This window comes from Panthera onca, chromosome D1 (genome assembly GCF_046562875.1).
Source record: "Panthera onca isolate mPanOnc1 chromosome D1, mPanOnc1 haplotype 2, whole genome shotgun sequence".
In the NCBI taxonomy this organism is placed as follows: Eukaryota; Metazoa; Chordata; class Mammalia; order Carnivora; family Felidae; genus Panthera; species Panthera onca.
The window spans coordinates 114,669,601-114,689,927 of NC_138348.1; the positions used below are offsets into that span (position 1 = coordinate 114,669,601).

Below are 20,327 nucleotides of genomic sequence, written 5' to 3' on the forward strand. Positions count from 1 at the left end.
TAGATTGGATGCAGCCTGGGGCCCACGCTGGTGATGGTGGATCTTCTTTATGAGGTGTGTTGAGACAGATGCTAAGTTCTTCTGGAAGCACCCACACAGAAACACCTGGAGATGATGTGTGAGCAGCCACCTGCACATCCTTTTTAGAAGGTGGCATTCATGACCTTTGTTTTTTTTTTTTTTAATGTTTATTTATTTTTGAGAGAGAGAGAGAGAGTCAGAGTGTGAGCAAGGGAAGGGCAGAGAGGGAGACAGAGAATCTGAAGCAGGCTCCAGGCTCTGAGCTGTCAGCACAGAGCCCAACGTGGGGCTCATACCCATGAACCATGAGATCATGACCTGAACCAAAGTTGGACGCTCAACTGAGTGAGCCCCCCAGGCGCCCCCACCTGCACATCCTTGGCCCAGTCAAATGGACACACAAAATGAACCATCACACAGTGAACCTTCACACACCTCCCTGACAAAGTATCCTCAATCTCTAGCTTCTCCAGGACTGGCAGCTCAGGACCTCTAAAGGCGGCCCGTTGCGTGTCACAACATCTTACCTTTGCAAAGTCCTTTTCTAGCGTGAACCTCAAACGTGCCGGCTTGCAGTGCCCAGTTGGAGGACAAGGACCGAGCACACAAGAGGGAGTGGGTTTGTGTGTGGTGCTTTCTAGCTCTGTTTCACTTGCTTGTGTGTTTGTCTCACTTCTCTCGAACATGGTATGTTCTGTTGACTCAATTTAGATTTTTGTTTATGTTTTTGGAAGTCAGAGAAGTAAGTGGTTTTATCTGAACAGCTTCTTTCAGATCCTCTCTCCCTTTTCTTTAAGATAGTTTTTTAGGGCTTCCCACACATGTGGGCCAGCAGACTGTTGTCTAACACTCTTTCCAGGGCAAGAGTCCAAAGCTGTCTTTCTTCTTTTATCTTCTAAATGTCATGTTCCCCAAGCCTCCCTCTTCAGCCCTCAGCCCCAACTCCTCCACGCACGTGTCTTCCTTGGTCACCTACACACGATAACTCCTGCATCCTCATCTCCAGCTCAGACCCCTGTCTTGAGCTCAGAATCTGTGTGACATCCATTCTCATAACTGAGGGATATTCAGACTGAAGGTCTTCAAAACCTAGCTCACTTCTACCTGGAGAATTATCCCACCATCCATGCAGTGACCCAACCTGACACCTGCAAGTTATGTGAATCTTCTAGAACCCACAGGCTATGTTCATTTGGGTAATAAATCCTACTGGGACTCTCTGCTGGCTGTTTTGTTTTCTCCAACATCTCCAGCATCCCCAGACCTTAGTAATAATGGTGTTCAGCAAATGAGAACTGTTGTCTGCCAGAAAAGTGCTAGACTTTCTACATATATTTTTATTAATCCTCACAAAACACTGAAGGAAAGTAATATTATTCTGTTACAACCCTGAAGAAACCAAAGCACAGTAAGGTAAAATAATTCTCCAAAGGTAACTTAACTGGTGACAGATGAAACCCATTTGCAGTACATTTGTCGGTTATGGAGACTTGATGAAACAAAATTAAAATATTTTACCCATTAAATTTCCCAGGAAGTGAGATTGCTTCATTGTATGTCATATAAATTAAAGGGATAATTTCTCATAGATTTCTGGTACATATGCTGTTACTAAAAATAGAGACAAATAGCTCTTGAAACTCAAACAGGTTGAACAGACCATGGGAATAAATATTCCTGCGTAGCTACTGGCTGGTTTATTTATTTTTTCAGCTGTGATGAGGTACAACTGCATGTAACACTGTATACGTTTAATGTGCACACGGCTGATTTGATACATTTCTATCTTGCAGAACGATTCCCATCAGACTGTTAGCTAACACTCGCATCACATCGCATAATTACCCTTTCTTTTTTCGTGGAGAGAATATTTAAGAACTCTTTTCCTGACTTTGAAGTATATAGTGCAGTGTTAACTATATCACCATGCTGTATGGTAATTCCCCATATTTTATTCATTGTATAAAGGAAGCTTGTACCCTTTGACCAACGTCTCCCCATTCCCCTCGCCCCCTTGTGCCTGGTAACCACTACTCTCTCCCCTGTGTTTCTAGGGCCTTGGCTTTTCTAGATTCCACATACAACTGCTATCATTCAGTAACTGTCTTTCTTGGCCTTACTTCACTTAGCACAAAGCCCTCAGGTTCCTTCCATGCTGTTGCAAATGGCAGGATGTCCTTCTTTCTCATGGCTGGGTGATGCTCTGTTGCAGATGGGAACACCACACCTTCTTTATCCATGCATTTGCTGAAGGACACTTAGGTTGTGTCTCTATCTTGGCTATTGTGAATAAAGCCGCAATGAAAACATATCTCTTTGAGATCCTGTTTCATTTCCATTGCACATATACCAAGAGGTAGGATTGCTGGATGATATATTAGTTCTATTTAAAATATTATGGGGCGCCTGGGTGGCTCCGTCGGTTAAGCGTCCGACTTCGGCTCAGGTCACGATCTCTCGGTATGTGAGTTCGAGCCCCGCGTCGGGCTCTGTGCTGACAGCTCGGAGCCTGGAGCCTGTTTCAGATTCTGTGTCTCCCTCTCTCTGACCCTCCCCTGTTCATGCTCTGTCTCTCCCTGTCTCAAAAATAAATAAAACGTTAAAAAATAAATAAATAAAATAAAAATTTTGAGGAATTTCCATACTGTTGTCCACAGTGGCTGCACCAAATTACATTCCCACCAACAGTGCACGAGGAGTCCCTTTTCTTTTTAATTGTTTTTAATGTTTATTTACTTTTGAGAGAGAGAGAGACAGAGTGCAAATGGAGGAGGAGCAGAGAAAGAAGGAGACGCAGGATCCGAAGCAGGCTCCAGGCTCTGAGCTGTCGGCGCAGAGCCCGACGTGGGGCTCGAACCCACGGACCGTGAGATCGTGACCCGAGCCGAAGTCGGACACTTAACCGACTGAGCCACCCAGGAACCCCACGAAGAGTCCCTTTCTTGATGTCCTTCTCAACACTGGTTATTTCTTGTCCTCTTGATGACAGCCATTCTCACAGGTGTATGTTGGTCTCATTATGGTTTTGATTTGCATTTCCCCAGTGAAGAGTGCTGTCCAGTACCTTTTTACATGCCTGTTGGCCATTTGCATGCCTTCCTTAGAAAATGTCTGTTCAGGTCCTCTACCTATTATTTAATTAGATTTGTTGTTGATGTTGTTATTGAGTTGTTTGTTATATATATTGGATAATTCCTTATCAGATATATGATTTGCAGTGTTTTCTTCCATTACATAGGCTGTTTTTTTGTTGATAGTTTCTCTTGCAGAAGCTTTTTAGTTTGATGTGGTCCTATCTGTTGACTTTTGCTTTCATTGCTTGTGCTTTTGGTGTCAGATTAAAAAATAATCTCCTCCCCCCCCCCCCCCCCCCCGCATTATCCTTGACCCTCTTGTTGAATATTAGTTGACACCATACACGAATATTTATTTCTGGGCTCTCGATTTTTGTTCTTTTGGTCTGTGGGTCTGTTTTTATCAATATACTATTTTGATTACTACAGCTTTGTAGTATAGTTTGAGATCAGGAAGTCAGATGCTTTAAGCTTTGTTTTTTTGTTTTTTTCCTCAAAATTGCTTTTGCTATTTGGAGTCTTGAAAAATGTCCTTGGAATTTTGATAGGGATTGCATTGAGTCTATAAGATGGTTTTGGGTAGTGTGGAAATTTTAACAATATCAATTTTTCTGATCTGTGAACATGAAGCATCTTACCTTTTTTGTGTCTTCTTCAGTTTCTTTTGTCAAAGTCTTGTAGTTTTTATTGTAGGTATCTTTTCCTACCTTGGTTAAATTTATTCCCACATATTTTATTGTTTTTCATACTATTGAAAATGGGATAGTTTTGTTTATTTCTCTTTCAGATATTTTATTGTTAGTGTTTAGAAATACGACTGGTTTTTGTATGTTGATTTTGATTCCCGAAGCTACTGAATTCATTGATTAGCTCCAACAGTTTTTAGGATTTTCGCTATGTAAGATCACATCGTCTACAAAGACAACTTGACTACTTCTTTTCTGATTTGGATGCCTTTCCTTTTTCTTGGTGATTGATCTAGCTGGACTTTCAATACTGTCATGGGTCTGTAGCCACTGTGCTGTCCACTGCTTTTTTTTTTCAGCGGTGAAAGCTACTGGGCTTTCTGCTGGGTGGGCCAAGACTGCTCCCACTGGGTGGCTGCTCTTGGGAGCCCCTGCTTCCCTCCGGTGCTCCTGGCTCTCCCTCTGCTTTGTCTTAGCTCATCTGGGTGAGCTGAGGCCGGCTGTTCTGCACTGCCTGCCGGCTTCCTTCCCTGGTTAGGGAGTCTAACTGGGGAGTTCCCTCCTGCTGCCCAGCGGTGCCAGCTTCATGGCACCTGTAGGCACAAGGAAGCTAAATTCCTTTGCTTCTTGTGTGGTTATTTTCAGGTTTGTTTGTTTGTTTTTTTCCTATTGTTGTGGCTGAAGTTTCTTCTGTGGACTTCAGATTCTCCTGGTGCTGTTTTTGTTCCCAGGCAGCTTTCTAATTGCTTGTCCCTGTGGAGGGCAGGAGGGGCTCTCCTGCATCACCATTTTGGTCAGATTTTGCTACTGTTTGCTTTGCCATCTACTCCTCAAAATAGGGAGGATTTGAGATGCTGACAAGTGAGTCCTGTGAGGGATGAGGGTGAAGTAGTTGGTGTCAGTTGGGATTTAAGGTTTATAGTTTAAATAGCAGTGAAGCAGGTAGGATATGAGGGGCCAGGACTGTGATTGAAGTCAATCCTCCCACAGTGTAGTGAATGACAATGGCTTTAGTGTCCGTGAAGGTGAGTCTACCTGACCTTGGCAGTATCTCTCTCAAAACCCCCTTTAGGAGCTCACATCCTACCAGTACTAATACCTGATGGGGTTCAGAGGAATACTGGTTAATCAGATTTCAACTCTCTTTTACCCTCAGGGAGGCTCAGGTGAGAAAATACACAAAGGTGTGAGAAATCAAAGTCTTTGTTTTACTTTTAGGAAACAACCGGGTTAGATATTGTGTCTTCAAAGCCCCTGCCAGCCTTCCTAAAACCTTCTCTCCACAAGCCTTGATTTGGGGACCACCAGTCTGATGGGGCACTAGGCCAGCACAGCAGATATGCTTTCCAGAGACAGACACGCCTTTGGACCTGCCTCTAAAAAGCTGGCCGGGGCTCGGGATGCCTGCGCGGCTCAGTCAGTGAAGTGTCCGACCTCGGCTCAGGTCACGATCTCATGGTTCTAGGCTTGGAACCTGGAGCCTGCTTCGGATTCTGTGTCTCCCTCTCTCTCTGCCCCTCCCCTGCTTTCTCTCAAAGATAAATAAACATTAAAAAAAAAAAAAAAAAGCTGACCTGGGCTCTAATCGGTTTATGACACAAAGGTAAGGCAATCACCCTTTCCCAAAAGGAGGTAGATACGGAGAAAGAAGGAGCGAGAAGGAGTGAGGGCAAGGGAAAGAGGAAAGGAGGGAGGGTGAGGTGCTAAGATCTGAGCTTTGCGCTCTTGCTTCTCTCCAAGTTACTCACCAGAGTCTTCCTCTTCCAAGTGAAACACAACATGCACGGAAGTACTTCTCTAGGAGAAAGCTACTCTTGGCAGTTTGAGGCCAGAACAGCTGCCTCTCACTGTCCCTGGCATCTACCACACTGCTTCTTTCCTCTGTGTCTTTACCTATGTTGGCATTTCTGCCAGAAACAGTTTTCTCACCTTTCCTGGAACATGTGCCCCTGTCCTCTCCTCAGGTTCATCACCACGCACTCGTATCCACCGATGCTGGCTTAGGTGTTCCCTGGGACCTCAGCACAGCACAGTCTGTTGTATTGTAGGTGTATGCTGTCTGGTCTCTATTCCTTACTACTTCTCCATGCTTCTCTTTACTCTGAAAGTTCAATCAGACTTACATAGTTTATTGTTGCACACCTAGTACCTACCGTTGATTGGTGGGCGATCAATGAACATTTATTGAAATGGAACCTGAGAATGGGATGTCATGCAATAATTATTGTCTTTTAGCAGAGAAGTGACTTAAATCAGTGTTCCTTGAGATAAATGTTTTATTTTATGGTGTTCAAGCTGTTCTAAGTTTGAATTCTCGATTCACCTTAGAAGGAAATTTATATCTTAAATGTATCTTTTAGAACAGAAGAGACTGTTAATGTGAAGGATCAAATCTCCCCTGGTTCTTCTAAGCTTGCAGGCATGCCTGCCAGGAAGAAGCATAATAAAGACTAGCTCCTCTGCATCTTTTAAGTCTCTAAAGAGCACTAAAGATGCCCTTGCTTACCTCCAAATGCCTTCATCTTGGCTGGGGGAGGGTAGTAGTTTCAGAAGCTTCCCATTGGTGCCTCTCACCCCACAGGGGAAGAAACCGACATGGGGTTTATGACTATTTTAGTTATATAGTTGGTGATCAGGGAAGTTACTACCATATGGATCTGTAGACCTCGAGGACCCGCTTTAAGCCTGGCCAGGACTGTTTTATTTTCTGGTTTCCCGATGCTGTCATCTAACAGTGAGACTGTAATGATGCTTTGGGTGTCTAGGTATCAGTCTCCACTTGAGCCCTGTGTCTAATAGTCTTGAAGTACAGTTACAGGCTATAGAAACCTTGGGGAAAAACTGTGGGAAACATAATTGCATACATGCCGTGGTACTGAATCCTTCCTCCTGGGGATCCACTTGACAAGGTCACAGTGGCTTCCATCACCTCTGAGTTAAATTGTCTTAGTAAGAGGAATTACAATTTTCAGTTATATGTGGGTTAAAAACAATATCCCGCCCAAATGGTTAGTGTATTTGTATTATAATCTCATCTTTAGGGCTCCTGTCCACCCCCCCCCCCCACCCCTCAACCAACTCTTTTATTTATTTTAAAAGTTTCTTCTCTCTTCCTTTGTTTTGCTTTTCATTAGGAGTTCAATTCCTGATTTCATCAGAGATTACTAGAAAGCATAAGTAAAACTTCCTTACCTTATCTTCATCTTTTTTTTGAATCAGTATTTTTGTATTCTTTGCATACATGCCTGTTAGTGTGATTGCTGAGTCGTAGGGTAGCCTTATCTTCACTATTAGATGGGAACTATGCCTACTATTTCCATTACCTGAGGAAATGTAATGTTTACCTAAAAATATTTATTTGTATTTCTTTTTATGTCTTTAAAAAATTACAGGGAATCATATCTGGCCAGATGCCTTTTTAAGTCAGGGTGCACTATCTTCCTCGTTTTTCTTGGGCCTGCTGTGAAGCTGGCCTGTTTTCATGGTCAACCCCAATGGAAAAACATAGGAACATGGAAGAAGATAATGGTAATTTGATGTTGATTCGTTTGTATAAGTCTATACTTTAATGGTGACCCAGTTTCCCCAGGGGAGCTGTTCCAGTGCCTTTGCACAGGGTTTTTTGGTGGGCATTTCTCTTGTTTCTAACAAATAGAATCATAAGATGCTGCAAGTGTGTTTCTCTGTTATGCATCCTGAGGGAAAAGAAGGGATGTGACTAGTGACAAGAACTGACTGAGCTTTAGAATTTGTTAGGTTTTCTCTCTTTCTTCTCTCAATCTCTCTCTCTCTCTCACCACCCCTCTCTAATCAGCACGAATATTGTAACCAGGACTTAAATAACTCCGAATTTTCACCGAGATATTAGACATATTAAAACTGCTACTAATTCACTGTTTAATACATTAAATTACATCTCTAAGCCAATGAATGCATAGTGGTCATGGGAATAATTGGTTTTGAAAATTTTCTTTTATATAAAAATAGCTGCCCAGAAGAAACTCTTGGAAGATGGATTACATGAGCATAGCCCGTGCCAGGCAATTCCTTTCTACTTCCCTCGTAGATGACCCAGCTTGATGGGCGGGGATACCTGTCCTGAGTGCCCATTACATGCTCTGCTTCTGTGTAGGAAACGAGCCAGGTTGCTTTGCTATGAGCTGCAGGTTTTATTCCAACAAATGTTCCTGCCTCTCTACCAGCTGGCCCCTGATTTCCTAAACCTTTTGCCTTACAAGTACCAGTGACAAGTCCCGGCCACAACGATCCTTTTACCTGCCCTGTTTGGATGAATGTGCTTCAGTCTGGGACCTTCTGTTCCATTTGCCATGAAATCCACAAGGGGTAGCTTGGTTGAGCCCAGGCATGTGGTCTCAGATCCAGTTAGGGTGTTCCGGCTCCTAGACACAGAAACCAGGATTTAAACAAGGGTGAATGCAGGCATGTGTTATCTCATGAAGGGAATTGTGGGGGTGGGGTGGGGTGGGGAGTGCACTGTAGGGTTACTTAATAGATCAGCTCCAAGATTCTCTTGTTCCTCTGACCTGCCCTCTTCAGCAGTGGCTTTTCCCCCAGGCTGGTGTCAGGTGTTGACAGCAACTCCAGCAACTCTATATCCCAAAGATGAAGACCATTGTGTCTTGTTTATTCTCTGTAAAGAAAGAGGAAACATTTTCCCCAAAGCATTTCCCACCCCCCGCCCTTTCACCCCCCCCCCCCACACTTCCCCTAATGTGTCACCACCACACCTGCGATACATTCCTGCTCTACCCTGCCATTTCAAGAGGAGTGGCGAGGACTGCCCATTCAGGTGCCCTTGAGTAACAGACGAGGATGCCCCGACCTGCACACTGATGTGGGGAGGGTGGACACCTTACCAACACTGGGCTTTATCAAGGAAGGGGAAACGATGAGTACTGGTGGGTGGCCCATGGTGCCTGGCATGTCACCTTGCACTGCTTTGTCACACATACGAAGTCAGGCAGGTCTAGATCAAGCCCTGAATAAAACTTGGTCCTTTCAGGTAACTTGACCAAATTACTTAACTTTTAGGAAGCTTGCGGATTTTTTGTTTTTTGTTTCCATTTTTAAAGTAGATATAAATATAACTATATTTTAGGGTTATTGAAATTATTAAATAAGAATAACCAAAATTATTAAATAAGAATTTTGTTTTGTTATAAAACAAAAAAGATTTATAGAATTCTGGCCTCACTAACTTCTCAGTTTAGTTTTTACTCTTCAGTTCCTTAAACCTATCAGTTCCGCATCCCTGGCAAAATCACTTCGAAGTCTATAAATTTCATTCACTGCTTTGTGGGCAAGATTTTGCCTGAGAAGCACAATATCCTAGCTCTTCCAACCCTACTATAGAGCATCCACTTCGTTTCCTTCCCACTGAGGATGGAAGTATTTGCTGAGTTGGAATGTCAGCAAAATTTTTATTTATAAAATAAATTATTAATGGTTACATAACCTAGAACAAAGACAGTGCCATGTTGTTCTGACTGAGGAAACTGTATATTATGTAGAAGGTGACAGATACACTAGACATAAAACATGTGCCAACTTGTCACAGAACCTGAAGCAGACAAGTAGAGACCAAGCCCACTACTGTGACATGTCATCTGACCTAGTTTCAAACAATGTTTTGAATTAAAGCTGGTTTCAGGCCAGTAATACTCAAATTGCAATTGAGCGGTAGCCATGCAATAAAATCCCATTCCAGTGTCCCACTGCAAATGTATTTGATTTTCAAGTTCATCAGTGGAAGGATGCAATCTGTGATAAGCTATGAGGGTAGATCGAGGGCAGGAAACCTACCTGAGACTAAGGCTTGTGTCAGTGAGCTCACTAACTGTTCACTTAAAATTTTCTAGAAAATATGCCTTGAGGGAATTGCTTCTCTCCTTTGTTAGGCTTGCACACTTTACCTTGCACTTTGGGGCAACCAAACACAGAACAAAAATGTGGCTTTCCAGTCTGTCTGCTTTGGGGAATGTGAGCTCTCAAAGCAGTAAAGAGGAAGATTCCCCCTAACTGTCCTGTGCAGGACAGCTACAGCAGAGGGGAGCAGCTTATCTGTAGGTTATCTGGTCCGTGGTACCCACCTGCCCACTGCCCCCAGCACAGACCTGTGTCCTCCTGCTGAGAGTGACCTCCGGGTGTGGACTTGCAGCCTGTGCTTCCACCCTGTTCTCACCTCTCCAGCCTGTGCTCTGTTTCTTCTCTTTGCTGAGCCCTTTGTAGACCAAAGCTTGGCTGGATAGTCTCTCTGGCTTTCTATCTCAGGTCCTCTTAATGATGATCTATTGATTCGACCCCAGCTCTCAGATGCTGCCTTGGCCATGGCACAGAGCCGTGAAAAGACATCCTGTCACTGTGCCCCACCAGGCTCCCCTGGGGACAGCCCTACACCCCAGACCCAGCTCCAATGTTGCTATTGTCTTGGTGGGGAGACTGGATAGAACTAAAATGCAATAAACCATGGGAATGCTGGTGGATCTAGGTTCCAGTTCATATTCTGCCATTTTCTATGTGATCTTGGACAGGTCACACCCCTTCTGGAAGCCTAGACAGCCTCAGCTGTAAAATGCTAATGAACTGATTTCCCCTGCAAGTAGTCTCTGTAGAACCTTGGAGATATTTTCTCATTTAATCTTCAAAAGTGATATGAAAATAGAGTGTGTAATAAGAGTAAGGACAAAGTACTACCTAAATGCCTTCAGTAATTCCCTGTTATCATCATGGAATATAGGGATGGATGCCTGAAAATCTGCATATTAAAACTGTACCATATTCTGAGTATAAGTATCCTTACTTCAACCAGCTATGATTTTATCTGTGTCAGCATTCTTTGGTACGAATGTACAGTGATTAGAAGGAAAAAAGGTGTTCAAATGTGTGTTATATTTTGCTAATGAATCAGCAACTCAAGATCTGGAGCCTGGATACTTTAAGTTAAGAGTCTTCCATGTACTTGTGTCATAAAGAACTCCTTTGTGTTGGCCATGAGAACAGTCGCCCCCAGTACTGGAGATAAAGGTGACGCTGTCCTAAGCTAGAAGTAGATTGGCAGTGGAGAGCAGCAGAGCTGACTCCTAAAGAGCTGATTTTTGAAGTCATGGATCCAGTCGTTTGACACACATTTGTGAGCATCTACGGTGTGTCTAGCACTGTGGATACAAAGACGTGGCTCCTCCTTTTGAGGATCTGGGCTTCAGCCTGAGAGTTAAAGCAGCAAGTGCAAAAAGAGGGGGAGCACAGGATTTCTGTCACGTGACAGTGATGCAGATAACGAAGTCTTGACGATTGCATAAAGGCAATATCCATTCAGCTCTGAGGAATACTGATCTGGGAGCTGTTCTAGACTCAGGCTTTCAGAAGGTGCATCAGAGAAGTCTGAGACAAGGGGCACAATCAAACTATGATAGAGTTAAGGTTTAATAGGAGAGGAGCTCTTTCCTAAAACCAGTTATGGTAAGAACAGAACAGGAGATCTACCCTCTGGACAAATTTGTAAGAGTACAATTATAGAGACAGTGTTGTGTGTGGATCTCCAGGATTTAATCCCCTTGTGTAAGTGAAACTTTACACTCGCTGAATAGCGAGTCAACCTTCCTGTCCCCCCGCCCCCAGCAGCCACCGCTCCACACTCTGCTCCTGTCTGACCACTCGAAGTGGAGGCATACCATCCCTGTTCTTCTGTAACCACTTATCTCACTCAGCATTGTGTTCCCAGGGTTCATCCGTATTGCCGCATATTGCAGGATTCGCTTCTTTTTAAAGGCCGAATGAACACTCCACTGTATGCACGTGTACACCAGTTTCTTCATGTGTCATCCACAAGGGGTGTTTACACTATTTCCATATCTTGGCTGTTGTGAGAGGGCAGATATCTCTTCATGACCCCGATTTCAATTCTCCTGAAAGAAGTCCTAGAACTGGGGCTGCTGGATCATAGGGTGCTTCTAGTTTTAAGTTTTTGAGGAAGAGAGAGGCTTATATATTATTTTTAAGGTTATTTTTTGTTTTGAGAGAGAGAGAGAGAATGTGTGTGTGTGTGTGTGTGTGTGTGTGTGTGCGCGCGTGCGCGCGCGTGCCAGCGGTGGTGGGGCAGAGAGAAGAGGAGACAGAATCTCACTCAGGCTCTGTGCCATCAGTGCAGAGCTTGATGGGAGGTCAAACTCACAAACTGTGAGATCATGACTTGGGCTGAAATCAAGAGTCAGACCCTTTATCGACTGAGCCACCCAGATACCCCACTAACATTATATTCTTTACATTGCTATATTTTTATAAGAAAACTTGATATATGGTGAAGCCAGTTGCCCATTCTGTTCTACAAAATTGACTTAGATACAGATTTCTGCTTCTAGTCATGACAGAGTAATTGGGATTGGTTGTTCTCTCCTTCCTTAAACAATGAAATTATATGAAATGATGGATTTTACACATTAGACACAGGAAGCATAGAACAGTGATCCCTGAGAGAAGGGAAATGGAGAAATGAAGTCTATGATTGCCTCAGTTTACTGTCTGGAGGGAATTTCCAAAGTCACAGTGCAGAGAGGAGTAATCGAAACAGAGTGTATGATCTCCCCGAGTTGTGAAGACAGAGCAGAGAATTCAGGGAGAACAAGGCATCTGGAATTCTTCCTGGAATGCCAAGGGGAGGGAAGACCTGGAGAGATGCAGCACTGGAGATCCAGAGATGGTTTCTCTCCATTCTCACCCACGTCTGATTAGAGCATGCACACGAGGAGACGATGTGGGGCCAGGACAAGAGCCACTGTGAAGGAGCAGGTGAAAAATTCCTGGAGCCAACACAGGGTTGGAGTGATTCATGTGCTCAAGAGCCAGAGTAGAGGAATCTCATAATACCTGTGACACTGGGTCAAGTACTCAGAGGGTATTTAAATGCAGTAAGATCTGAAACGCCCTGAGACTAGAGCCTGCCCTGGTCCCTAACAAATCTTAATAGAACCTGGAAGCTTATTTGTTTCCAAATGATTTTGCTGAGTCCTCGAAAAAAGCTAAAATAGTACTTCAAGAAATAAAAAGAATTTCACACCTAATAATGAAAATTTACAAGGTCTGCCATTCAGTGAAAACTACCAGTTATGAAAAGAAGCAGGAAAATATAATCTATATCAGAACGAAAATGAAATTAATAAAAATAGACTCTGAAATGATGAAAATGATAGAATTGTTAGATAAGGACATTAAAACAGCTATTACCAAAATATTATATCAAAAAGTGGAGAGGAAAGCATGAAGATACTAATAAAAGACAGAGAAGATGCTCCCTTCCAGAAAGATCAAAATCAAACTTCTAGACGTGATACACTCAATATCTGAGAAGGTATTAATCACAGGTCAGACAGTGCAGATGAGAAAATTAGCAACTGAAGACATAATAATAGAAATGGACTCAAATTAAGCAAAGGACTGAAAATAAATGAACAGAACATTAAGAAGCTGCCTAAGATATGTGTAATGAGAGGAGACTTTGGGGAATGGCAGAAAAAAAAAAAACAACGGCTGAAATTCTTCAAAATTCTTGGAAACTATAAATGATCTATGAATCCTCCAAACTCAACAAAGCACAAACACAGGAAACGTGAAGAAAACTACACCAAGCCACACTGTAATAAACTGCTGAAGTGGGTAATACAAGGCAACTAAAAACAGCCACAAGGGAAGAGCTGAGAGTGACATCTGACTTACCAGAATCCCTGCCCGCAAGAACACAGTGAACTAATCTGTAAAGGTCTGAGAGGGGAAAAAAGAACCTCTGCTGACTTAGAATTCTGTACTCAGCAAAAGAATCATTAAAAATGAAGGTAAATAAAGACTTTTTCACATATACAAAACATACAAGAATTTAACACCTGCACTACAAGAAATGTGAATATTAGTCCTTCAGACAACTTAAAAATGATGCCAGATGGTAATTGAAGAGCACAGGGAATGGTAAAAATAGGTGCAGATAAGGGAGGGAGAACTTCTCTTATTTAAAAAATAACTCAAAGATAATTGACTGCTTGAGGCAAAATAGTAACAGTGTATTGTAGGTTTCTATCACATAGAAGTCAAATGTAGACAGTGGCACAAAGATCAGGATTGGTGAAATGGAAGTAGCCTGCTCTAAGTCCCTATATTATGGATAATGTGGTATAAAACCACTTAAAAGTGGAATCAGTTAAAGGTGTACACTATTACCCCTAAAGCAATGATGGCAAAAAAAAAAAAAGAGGTGTATCTAATAAGCCAATAAAGGAAGTAAAATGTAATGTATTAATTTTCTATTGCTGCGTAACATTTACCACACATTTAGCAGCTTAAACAACCATATTGAGTATCTCACAGTTTCTGTGGGTCAGGAAACCAGGCACAGCTTATCTCAGCCCTTTGCTTGGGATCTGATGTGGCCAAAACTGAGAGGTTGGTTTAGCTTCATTCTCATCTGGAGATCTGAAGAGGGAAGATCTGTTACCAAGCTCGTTCAGGTTGCAGAATTCATTGCAAGCACCCCTCCTCCTCTGCCACTGTTCAGTTAGGGGCCACTCTCAACTCCCAGGGCTGCCCTTACATTCCTACTGTGCTGTTTTCAGTACCGCTCATGTCATAGGAACTTACATCGTTATGTCATGGGGGTCAGCAAGAGAATCTTTCTTACTTCTAATAAGAACTGGATACTTTTTTAAAAGACTCACCTGATTGGGTCAGGGCAACCAAGGATAATTTCATTTTTGATTAATTCAAAATCAAATCACCAGGAACCTTAATTGTAGCAAAATCTCTTCATCTTTACCATAGCATACCCTAATAATGGGAGTGAAATTCCATCATATTTGCAAGTCCTGTCCACACTCAAGGGTAGAGGAATATACAGGGTGTGGACATCAGGGGTAACAATCTTGGGCAGAACTGTGCCTATCACATGAAATTATAAAGAAGACTCAAGGAAAACAAAAGAAGGCAGAAAAAGAAGAAAGTGAACACAGAATAGATTGGTGAAATAAAACAGCTAGCAAGGTGGTAGATTTAAACCAAACCATATCAAAAATCACATTAAATTTAAATTATCTAAACAGCACAATTAACTGGTAGAGGTTGTTTGACTGGACAAAGAAACAGGATCAACTATGTACTGTCTATAAGAAACTCATTTTAAATATAAAGACACCAGCAGATTGAAAGTAAAAGGACAGAAGAGGACTTCCTAACACTAATCAAAGGAAAGCTGGGGCAGCTATGTTTATTATAAAGTAGATTTGGGAGTCTTTCCAACAATAAATAGGGTGATCCAATAATGATAAGAGGGTAGCTTCATCCAGGGGACATAGCAATGTTTGTATATTGATAACAGAGATTCAAAATACATAAAGCCAAGTGATAGAATTAAAAGGAGGCATCGATCTCCAATGATAGTTGAAGAGCCCCCACCCATGACTCAACTGACAGTACAAGTCCAAGGACAATCAGTAGACACAGAGAAGCCTAGAACAACACTATGATCAGTGTGACTGCACTGACATTTTAGAAACACTCTACCAAACAATAGCAGAATATACATTCTCAACCTTGGCACTACAGCATTTTAGATGGGATTCTTACCTGTGGGGTTGTCTTGTAGGATTGTGAATTATAGGATATTTGGTGGCATCCTAGACCTTTACCCACTAAATGCTAGTAGGACCTTCCCCCAGTTGTGACAAATAAAAATGTCTCCAGATGTTGCCAAATGTCCCCTCAGGGGGCAAAATCACCTCCAGTTGAAAATTCCTGATTTATAAGATAGCTCTGCCGTGACATGTGCATTTAGGGGAGAGAGAGAAGGCTAGCTAGTTTTCTCATCAAGCCAGCCTCTGGGTCACAGTGGTCACAGGCTATCTTGAAATTAATGGACATTTCAGAATTTAGTAATAGTCTTCTCGTTTTCATTTCAAAATGTGGGATGGGCTATGGTTTATTCATGGATCTCCACTGATAAGTTAGTTAGAAATTGCCAAATTGGAAAAATAAATAAATTGGCAAATGGTGAATCCAGTACTACTAGCTTTGTGCCATTATTCATTCATTTAATTCAACAAGTGTTTTCAAGTGTTTTCCATCAGCTAGTAGCTGTTCCGGCACTGGGAACATACTAGAGACCAAGTCAGTACTCTTGCTGTGATAGAGCCCATGTTCTTGTAGCAGGTACCAAACATAACAGAAACAAGCAAGTGTGCGTACAGGGTGTTACGTGGCCAAAGAGCTATGGAGACAAAACGGGATACAAAAGACAAGGAGTTGAATGGGGAAAGTGTTCAGGGATAGTGACAGGAATAAAATGGCAGCTGATGAGAGGACCTGAAAGAAAGAAGAAAGTAAGACAGAATGTGTGCATTTCCATTTCAGGTAGAAGGAATTTCCATTTCATTGCACTGAGGCAAGAGCTTGCTTGAGAATGTTCCAGGACGAGCAATGAGGCTGCAGAAGCAACAGTGGTTGAGTCGGAGTGGTGGGGGGCAGGGGAGCAGGTGAAAGAGGCAGCAAAGCCCCAAATCACATAGAGCCCCTGGGTCATTGTAGGGATTACGCCTGTTGAGTGCAATGAAAGACCATTAAAAAAGCTTTTCAAAGAAGTGAGGCTGCATTGCAAATATTGTAAGAGAACCGCTTTGGTTGCGGGGTTGACCCTAGATTGTGGGGGACAGTTAGAGGCTGGGAGGCCAGTTAGGAGGCTGTTGTAATATTCCAACTGACCGTGATGGTGGCTCCATCCAGAAGTGGAAGCAGGGGAGGTGGTAAGGAGTGCTATATTTTGGATTTATTTTGGAGACCCAGGATTTCCAAACAGGTGGAGGGAGAGAAAAAGAGAGGAGCCAAGGATACAACTGAGGTTTTTAGCCCACGAAACTGGAGGAAGTGAGCTGGAGCTATCATTTACTGTTTCTGGGGACATGTTCAATTTGAGATGTCTTTTAGACACTTACGTAAAAATGTCGAGTGATCCATTGGCTATAATAATCTGGAGTTTAGGGAAGAAGTCTGATCCAGAGAGATGAATTTGGGAGTCATCAATGCTTAGCTGGTATTTTATTTTATTATTTCTTTTCCAGCTTTATTGAGATATAATTGATGTGTAACATTATATTAGTTTAAGGTATACAACATAATGATTTGATACATGCAGATACTGAAAAATAATTACCATGAGAAGTTAACAGCTATCACTTCACAGTTACAATTTCTTTTCTTGTGATGAGAACTTTTAAGATCTACTCTATTAGCAACTTTAAAATATATAGTATAGTAATCTTAGCTATGGTCTCCATGCTGTCCCTCACACCCAGAACTGATTTATATTATAACCAGAAGTTTGTGCCTTTTGACAACTTTCACCCATATCCCTCAACCCACTCCCCACCTTTGGCAACCACTAAATCTGGCCTTTGATGCAGAGTTCTGGTTTTTTTTTTTCTGGATTCTACATGTAAGTGAGATCATACAGTATCTGTCTAACTTCACTCGATGTGACACCTTCGGGGTCCATCCATGTTATCACCAATGACAGGATTTCCTCCTTGTTAATAAATGAATAATATTCCATCGCGTGTGTGTACACCACACATACACACCATATCTTCTTTGCCCACTCATCCATCAGTGGACACTTAACATTGTTTCTATGCGTTGGCTGTTGCAAATAACGCTGCAGTGAGATATTTCTCTGAGAAAGTGATTTCATTTCCTGTGGGTATGTTGCCAGAAGTGGTATTGCTGGATCATGTTAGTTCTATTTTTAAATTTATGAGGAACCTCCATACTGTTTTCCAGAGTGGCTGCACCAGTTTGCATTCCTACCAGCAGTGCAAGAGGGTTGCCCTTTGTTTCCTTGCCAACACCTGTTGTTTCTTGTCTTTGATTCTAGCGATTCTCACACACATGAGGTGATAACTCATTGTAGTTTTGATTTTCATTTTGATAGCTGGTATTTTAAAGCTACTTGGATATGGATATAGATAGAGGAGTAGGATGTCCTAGGTGTGAGCCTGGGGCAGACCAACATATGGAGACTGTGTTGATGAGGACAATGTGCTACTTTTACTGCTGCAACAAATTACCACAGATTTAGTGGCTTGAAGCAACATGTCTTGTAGTTAAGGAAGTCAGAAGTCCAAAATAAAGAACGAGGTAGAGACAGTGCTTCAAGAAGAAGGGAGTAATCGCTCTGCTAAATTCATTGATCCAGGAAGGTAAAGATGAGAAGTGACTATTAGGTTTAAATGAGTGGAAACCACTGCTGACATTGACAAGACTGTTAGTGGAATTGGTGGCAGATGAAAGCCTGATTAGAGCAGGCTCAGAGGACAACGGAGCAGGCCAGCTTCATGGATGGACGACCCATACAGTCACACAATGTCCCACCTTTTTTTTTCCCTTGAGGAAGAATGAGAAAGAGAGAGAGAGAGAGTGAGCAGGGGAGGGGCAGAGAGAGAGAGAGAGAGAGAGAGAATCCTCTCAACTGACTGAGATATCCAGGTGCCCCAGACAATGAATGCCCCACCTTCAGAAGAGTTTTACCCATGGCTTAATGCCCTGCTATCACTGTCTTGAAATTCTTAATAAATTTGAATAAAAGGTCTACACTTTTATTTTATTTTATTTTTTTATTTTTTTTTTCAACGTTTTTTATTTATTTTTGGGACAGAGAGAGACAGAGCATGAACGGGGGAGGGGCAGAGAGAGAGGGAGACACAGAATCGGAAACAGGCTCTGAGCCATCAGCCCAGAGCCTGACGCGGGGCTCGAACCCACAGACCGCGAGATCGTGACCTGGCTGAAGTCGGACGCTTAACCGACTGCGCCACCCAGGCGCCCCTACACTTTTATTTTACACCAGCCTCAGCTAATTATGCGGCTTGTTATGCAACAGAAGAATTGGAGACAATGATTATGGACAATGCTTTCAATGAAATTTTCATACATATGATCAGAAAAATGGAGCCAGAGGAGGAAGTGTGGTCACAGGAGGGTTTTTAAACTTAAGATGTTGCTTATGACAGTGTGGAGGTACCTATGTAGCACCAGAGAGCAGGGTTGACTGGGACCATCTCCCTCTGTGACCAGATGTCCCACATACGGTGTAAGTGGAGTCTGCAGCATGATTTCACTGGATCCCTGCAGAGGAGGACACTCTTGTTTCCCTGGCTCATCTCCATTAGTTTTCCCGTGGGTTGGTGGTTTCATGCAGGAAGGGTCAAAGCCTTATAGACTTAACTACAACAGATCTTCTTAAACTACCCAACTCATGTCACTCTGGACTTCAGCATACAAGATTAATTTTACAACCTTTGTTCTTCACAGAGCCATGTTCTTCTAGATGCATTTACAAGTTGACTTTATCATGACTTGTTCTAGCATTTTCCCAGGCATGCCAGTGACAGTGACCCTGGCTCAAAGCCAGAGTCATTCATCGCTGTCCTCAGGAAAGACACATGGATGGCGTCTGTCCAAGCTGCAGGCGTTTTCCCCATATATCACAGTGGCTGGAAATGAGTTTCGCTGTGGGGCGCTGCTAATTACACTTAACAAATAACCATGCACACAACGGTACTAGACGGCAAACATACCAACTCCCCTCTGACCCGGTAAACAAACTGTGACACACCCACCTCCCTGGCCTGGGGAAGCAGTCTGAGCCTGAGCTCTCTGGGACGGACACTCCTGAAACTAGTCACTGGAAAAGAACGGTCTCTCGGACCATTTTTAATCCTCATCTACAATCGTTCATAGATTGAAATCTTGTTGGAGCAGATTATTTTGTGCCCCAAGTTCAGTTTGGCACGAGGGGCAACAAGTCCTCAGTGTACTCCACATCAGTAATTTCAGTGAAATTTAGGTGCTGAGATGTGTGAATTTCCATTTATACAGGACCTGCGTTCCTTCCCCTTAGGTGACAGCACTCCATGCACTGTCTCCTCCTGGTGTTCACTCCAAACGTGCTTGGGAGCTCGGAAGGTGACAAGGGAAGAAAGATGAGATGGTGGGCAGGTGGATGGAAGGGCAGGTCTCAGAAGACAGAAACAGACTTTTCTCCAACTTAGTTGTTCCTTGCCAGTTATATACAGAAGCACGAGGTCAGGAAATGTAATTCTTGCTGGCAGGGTGCTTGCATTTCATTTAGGGAGACACACATGTGAACGGGCAGTGACACTATATTGTGGGAGGTGGTTTGTAATCAAAGCCCGAGTCTTTGGGACACCCCCCACCCCTTTCCTTCCCAGGTTTGTTTAAATCTTGAGTCTTCTCATGGTCTTTGAGCTTCTCTTCTAAGTTTAATCTCTCCCACCTGCCACCCTTCTCGCTCTTACATCAATACCTAATTCCATTTTATGTTTTCAGAATCTGCTCTTTATTCTGAATTGATAAAAAACCACTCCTAATATGTTAGTAAGCAGATAGGTTGCCTTTTCATAGACAACATTGTTGAAAATTTTTAAGTTTACTTATGAATCTTAAAAGGTTTTCCCTGCCAGCTTTCACTTAAAAGTAA

The 20,327-nt window shown here is 42.7% G+C and overlaps 2 long non-coding RNA genes across 2 annotated transcripts in view; one reads left to right on the top strand and one right to left on the bottom strand.

Moving 5' to 3' along the window:
* Positions 1-20,327, top strand: part of LOC132660754 (uncharacterized) — a 71,860-nt gene that overhangs the window by 22,417 nt on the left and 29,116 nt on the right. The gene's annotated exons all lie outside the window — the stretch shown is intronic.
* On the bottom strand, positions 5,672-14,369 carry LOC144613018 (uncharacterized). Its single transcript, XR_013550325.1, has 3 exons — positions 14,110-14,369; positions 8,057-8,181; positions 5,672-5,882 (listed from the first exon to the last, which is right to left on the bottom strand). It is a non-coding gene; the product is annotated as an uncharacterized LOC144613018 (long non-coding RNA).